Consider the following 6,000-nt stretch of genomic DNA (forward strand, 5'->3'; position numbering starts at 1 on the left):
GGATTGTCGATAAATGGTTTAATTTCGCCTGCGCACATCTTTGTAAACATGTTTCGATTGATTCTATTATTGTCAGAGTTTAATGACAGCACAACCAGACCACATTCATGTAACACTGGCAAGACACGGTTTGTAAAAACAAACAAAGAATCAGCTGTAAGGTTGCGGACAGGATATAAAGCAACTACCTCTTTATATTTTGAAAAAATTGATGTTACCATAAATGACTGAATAGTTGTAGCCGCCGTGTCACTATTTTCAGTATTCCCTATTAGTTGGCCTGACTTGTAGTTAAGAGAAGGATTTATGTAAATTTCATCTAGCACAACATTAACTATTTTTTCTTCTTCTTTTAAAAGATTGACTTTACTTTTTAAATAACTAACTGAGGCTTCTAAAGAATATGTTGGACTACATAGCTTTGTTAACTTTCTTAAATATGAGGGATGGGGTAAAGTTAAGGAATTGCTATTTCTTAATAGTATGTAAGCAGCAGGAAAGCTGAAGTACATTTTAGAACAGAATAAAATAAGGTCAGAGGAGTATGTATATTTTTTCTGACATAAAATATCTAGTTGTTGTTTTAAAAACTTAGATTTAAGCATAGAAATTTCATCATTGCATTCCTCAAAATAATTTATGCATTCCTCTAAATGCTGACAAATAAAAAACAATTTTTCTTTTAAGTTGAAGTTACTTTCTTTATGAGAGTTTAAATTGCTGAAAATGTTTTCAAATTTTGACCATTTGTCACACTTGTTGTTTTCACCAAACAGCCATCTAAATGATTTCATTTCTGCCTTACAGTCATTAAAATAAATTTGAACAGTTAAATTGAAAAAAATTTTGATACTCACAAAAACTTTAGGGCAGTCAGTGGTATCCAACTTGAAAAAAATAACACAATCATTTTGTGCTAAATGAAACCAATCTTGTGGCAATTTAGAAACATATTTAAGCAAAAAGTCATCAAAAGAGTTAATACTGTCTTCAGAACACCAGTTTTTGAAGAGCTGTTCCGATCGGTTTTCTAAGTCATCTCTCCGTTCATCAGGAGACTTTCGTTTTGGAGGTAACTTGGTAGTCATGTACGATGGTACATTCTCGAAAATAGATGGATAAGAATCGGCTGTAAGTACAATTTTTTTTCTTTTCACAACTAATTCTGTGCCATCACTTTGTTCGAAGCGATCTTCGCGAACTATAAAACGTTCTTCAAAATGCTTAATGCATATTACAGCTGATGGACTAGGATCGAAGTTTTGTCTTGATATTTTTTTTATCCAAAGGCTTCTTCGTTCACTCTCATTAGGAAACTTAAAAACTGTGGTATAACCTTCATTTCGGTAGTTGGACCTGCAGCCAGGGGCACAGCACTTTTTTCCCATAGTAAATTGACTACAGATAGCGCCAGAAGAGAACAGGATTAACGACACCTAAAAATATAAATAACAAGCATTAGCAAAACAATCAGTTGCTCATTAAACAATTCAAATTAAAACTTTCACCAAGACAAATACTGAATCAAGTAAATTATTTTTTATATTTTTTATCAAATGCGTACTATTCTCTTTTTTTCTTTTTTTACTTTTTCACATCACTAGTATTTTGATGAACTAATAAAAAAAAAGAGAGAAATATATCTTTAGATAATATGTATTTGTTAAAGTTAAACTTTTATTTCCAGGATTAATTATATCATCAACAAAATTTACGATCTGCAGTTTGTGAAGGAAAATAATCTGCCAAATATTAATTCATCAAAATTCTTCACATTAGAATTTCGTCCCTGAATTTAAAAATTAACTAAATCACAACATTAATTTGATTAACAAATGATAATAATCAGAATTCTGAACGATTTGTAGTACATGTAAATGTAGTCACTTTTTTTGTGATTCAGACTAAACTTAAATTGCTCTTTTATTAACAGGCAGATACCCTCACACGTTTTTTACGAAATATAGAATAAATAAATTAAATAATACTATAAAAAGAAAAATATTACTTACTCAATTTTTAAGGCATTATCTCCTGTTAGAATTTTGAATTTTCTAATTCTCATCCAAGTCTGCATGTCTGTAACGGACAGCAAACTCGACTCGAACTAAATGCTCTTTGTAAGCAAACGCCGTTCTGTCGATAGCCGCTGGCCGTAGGGTTGGGGACCATGGGATCACTTGGATGACTCATCCCAGGAATTCGCTCGCTTGAAGCAGGCCCGGTAGAAAGAGGGAAACCGACTGCCTTCACGATGGCCCCGTTTGAACACACTATGGAGACCGGATTCGTTAAAGCACAATCTAAATAATCTTCCTCATGTAACATCAATGATTATATTCGAATCTTTCCGAGAGGATGAGAGGTTTAATGTTCCAGAAACGCGAGGAGTTAAATGCGAGGAGATAAGCCTTCTACGTTTCGTCTTCGAAGTCGAATGCGTGACCTTCGGCTTCTCCCCTATCGGAAGAGCGCATGACGTCACTTCCTATGCCATTTGACATCACAAGCGCTTGAACTTTAAAAATTAATTTAAAAAAAACTACTTATCGTATCGCAAAAAATTTTTCACCTATGATGTTCATACTCTATCATATGAAAATAAAATTGAAAAATCGAAAACTTCCCTATTGAGTATGAACCCTGGGCTTCTTAAGGAACATTGTTCTTATTTTCACGGGGGATTTTGGGACTTTAGTTCATATTCTAATGGGAAATTTTCTCTAAATTTCTAATTATTTGTTTCGCCTGTGTGTTTTACATGCGCTATGTAACATTAGTCCTCCCACTTCACACGCGAATAATCAGAAGTTCAGCATGTATGATAAAATGTTTGCTAGCCGTCAATAAGCATGACAATCTGAATGACACGGCAGTTATGACTTTCTATAACATTTTTTGTATCGAAAATTCTTCAATACTCCTAATGAAATGTTGGTTTATTTACAGATTTTGTCCTTTGAAAATTATTGGAGCTTTCACTGCTTTTTTACGAGGTTGCAGAAGAGCCTCGTTCATGTGCCACAATGTATGCTTTCCCAGTCCAGTCATCATGCCAAACTAATTCTCTGCTGAACTGAAATACTATGTAGTAGCCATTAAAACTGAAACGAGTTCAAATGCCAAAAACATTTGACTGATTTGGGAAACGAATATTTTTCATCAAGCCAGCTTTGAGATTCGAATTTCTGCTTTTAAATATCATCAGTGATCATTTTCGGATTGAAAAAAAAAAGCACCTATTTCAGTTGTACTGTCTTACCCATTGTTCACTACTATGATACATAATTTTACATGGTACAAAATTTCTGATAGGTCACTCGCCATTTTTAGTTCTCATTGATGTCTAAAATGCGACCGTCAGGAGTTGGGACTTGGCCATGCCTCGTTTCTGAAGTCCATTTTCATGAAGGTGAGTTAAGTAGAGGAGAAAACGAAGAGCAGAGTGTGAAAAACACAGGGTTGCTTTAAAAAACTACTTTTTCGCTAAGGGGAATCCCTTATTGTCCCTAGTTAAACCAGATCAGTTATAAAGAATATGACGAAAACTATTAAAAATAATAGTTTTAATTTACTCAACTGATTCTTAAAATTTTATGCATCAATCCTTAAAATTACGTATATTATTGTGTAGAATAATAGCAAGTATCAGCTAAATTTAATCGAGAAACAACTTAAAAATGAAGCGTTGCCCATCAAGAAATTTACTGCATTATAGCGTAATAAAATGCATGTTGCGGACGATAATTAAATAATTATTATTCTACAAAAATTGCTTAAAATTTATTCATTTCGCCAAAACGTTGCTTAACTCGTAAGTATGGTAACGTCCATTCTTCCAACTCTACTGATTTTAAGTTAATGGACTCGTTTCTGCTTGCATCATACATGACTAACAGGTGCCAACTCATCACGGTCGCACCATATGCCATGAGAAACAAATTTGAACCCTGTCTCTTTGTGTTCTTTTACTAAACTAATGCAGTCAATAGAGTTTGAAAAAAGTCCAGATTATTATTGTTATTTTTTTTTTTTTTAATTATTTTTATTAGTAATCTTTTTTGAATTCATGGCTTGAAATAAATGAGAAATTTCTGTATGAAATGTTATGTATTCTTTTTACATTTACTGTTTAACAGTTTTTTTTTTTAAGATCCCGTTCTGAAATTGCAATAATGGGGTTGTTTCTTTAAGTCAAAAGTACTACTTTTAGTCACTGAAATTGATAGAATTAGCAAAAAAAAAAAAAAAAAAAGAGGCCCAGAAAATTCTTTTATTTTCCCAACAGTCATTTTTTAATTAATTTTTTTAAATTTTTTCAAACAAGGCGTGGTCTTGATGACATCATAAATAATGCTCTTTGGTGCATCTTTGTACCGCGTTTCCACGTTATGAAAATCAAGAAGCGAATTTAAATTGCGCTCTACGATTGCTATCAACCATATCGTTGCCAATACACGTGAGTCAAGATGCGAATTAAATATTTTACTCTGTGAATGGCAACACAGAATGGCATTTCATCATTTGTGATGTCATCGGCAAGAAATGTAAACAATAAAAGCGCACCGATTTAAGTTTTTTTTTTTTTTTTTTAATATTAAACTTAAACAAATTATTTAAAAAATGGTCAGATCCTATGTTTTTAAGCATGCTCTTTCAGAAAAAATACTTTTAAAATTTTGGGAACGACCCCATTCTAAAGAGCAAATGACATCTTTTCTCACATTTGCTATTCTTTCATCGATGAATGTTTTATTTTATTGGGGTCGTTTCCAAAATTTTAAAAGTATTTTTTTCTGAAAGAGCATGCTTAAAAACATAGGATCTTACCATTTTTTGATAAATTTGTTTTCGTTTAATATTTTTAAAAAAATACTGAAATCGGAGCGCTTTCATTGTTTACGGCTTCTGCCGATGACATCACAAATGATGAAAAGCCATTCAGTTTTATCATTCACAGTGCAAAATATTTAATTCGCATCTTTACTCACATGTATTGTCAACGATATGGATAGTAACAAGCATTGAACGCAATTTTAATTCACTGCTTGATTATCATAACGTGGAAACGTAGTAGAAAGATGCGGCAAAGTGCACCATTTGTGACGTCATCAAGATCACGCCTCGTTTGAAATATCGGACATTTAAAAAAATTAATTTAAAAAAAAAACTGTTGGGAAAATGAAAGTATTTTCTGGGTCCATGTTTTTTTTTTTTTTTTTTGCTCTTTCTATCCATTTCAATGAATAAAAGTAGTACTTTTGACTGAAGGAAACCACCCCATTCTTATGTAAAACAGTAAAATTTAATTGGTTTTGATTTTTTTTTTTTTTTTGGAAAAACGAAAAAAAAAAAAATAAACTGCTATCGTTTCCCTATAATATCTGGATTGCTTTCGCGCCACTTAGTCAGAATAAATAGGGTTAGCATTGTATTTAGTTTTCATTTACGCCATTGATGCTATGAAATGTTTCTTTGTGAAAGTAGATATGAGACTTAAGATTTACAAGTGTACGCGCACATCTCATTGATTTGAATGTTAATACAGTCAACTCTCGATAACTCGGAAGGGGCTGGCTAAAGCCCTCGAGTAATCGAAAGTTCAGCCTTCTTAAAAATAATTTTTATTTTGTTTTTCAGGAATAGTGCATAATGGATAAAAGTGGTTTGTTATAACATTAATTATTAGTACTCCGTAAAGATATCGTTACAAAGAATAAATTTTATGAACATTCTTCAAAAAAGGAAGAGTTATATTTACTGCTTACACTTTTTATCGCATCTTAAAAACGTCATTAAGTTTTCAGTAAGTTACCGCCCTATAGCCAGAGATAAGGTAGAAATAGTACATAAAATACTGAGCTGGTGGTGTATTTTATGACATTAAGTTTGTTGGGTAGCGTTCGTTGATCGACCGGTAGCTTACTGGTCGGTTGATCACATGACAAATTAATGTCGTCAGTTCAATGCTCTAGCATGCGCTGACGTTATTAGCTGTCA

General features: G+C 32.5%; 1 protein-coding gene across 1 annotated transcript in view; it reads left to right on the forward strand.

Annotated features, from left to right (window-relative positions):
* The window catches only part of LOC129225877 (tripartite motif-containing protein 2-like), a 169,677-nt gene extending 165,422 nt beyond the window's left edge, over nucleotides 1–4,255 (forward strand). Inside the window, exon 11 of the mRNA XM_054860406.1 lies at nucleotides 2,950–4,255. The gene's annotated coding sequence lies outside the window, so the exon portion shown is untranslated. The remainder of the gene's footprint in view (nucleotides 1–2,949) is intronic.
* Nucleotides 4,256–6,000: the final 1,745 nt, after the last annotated feature.

This window comes from Uloborus diversus, chromosome 7, assembly GCF_026930045.1.
Source record: "Uloborus diversus isolate 005 chromosome 7, Udiv.v.3.1, whole genome shotgun sequence".
Lineage (NCBI taxonomy): Eukaryota > Metazoa > Arthropoda > Arachnida > Araneae > Uloboridae > Uloborus > Uloborus diversus.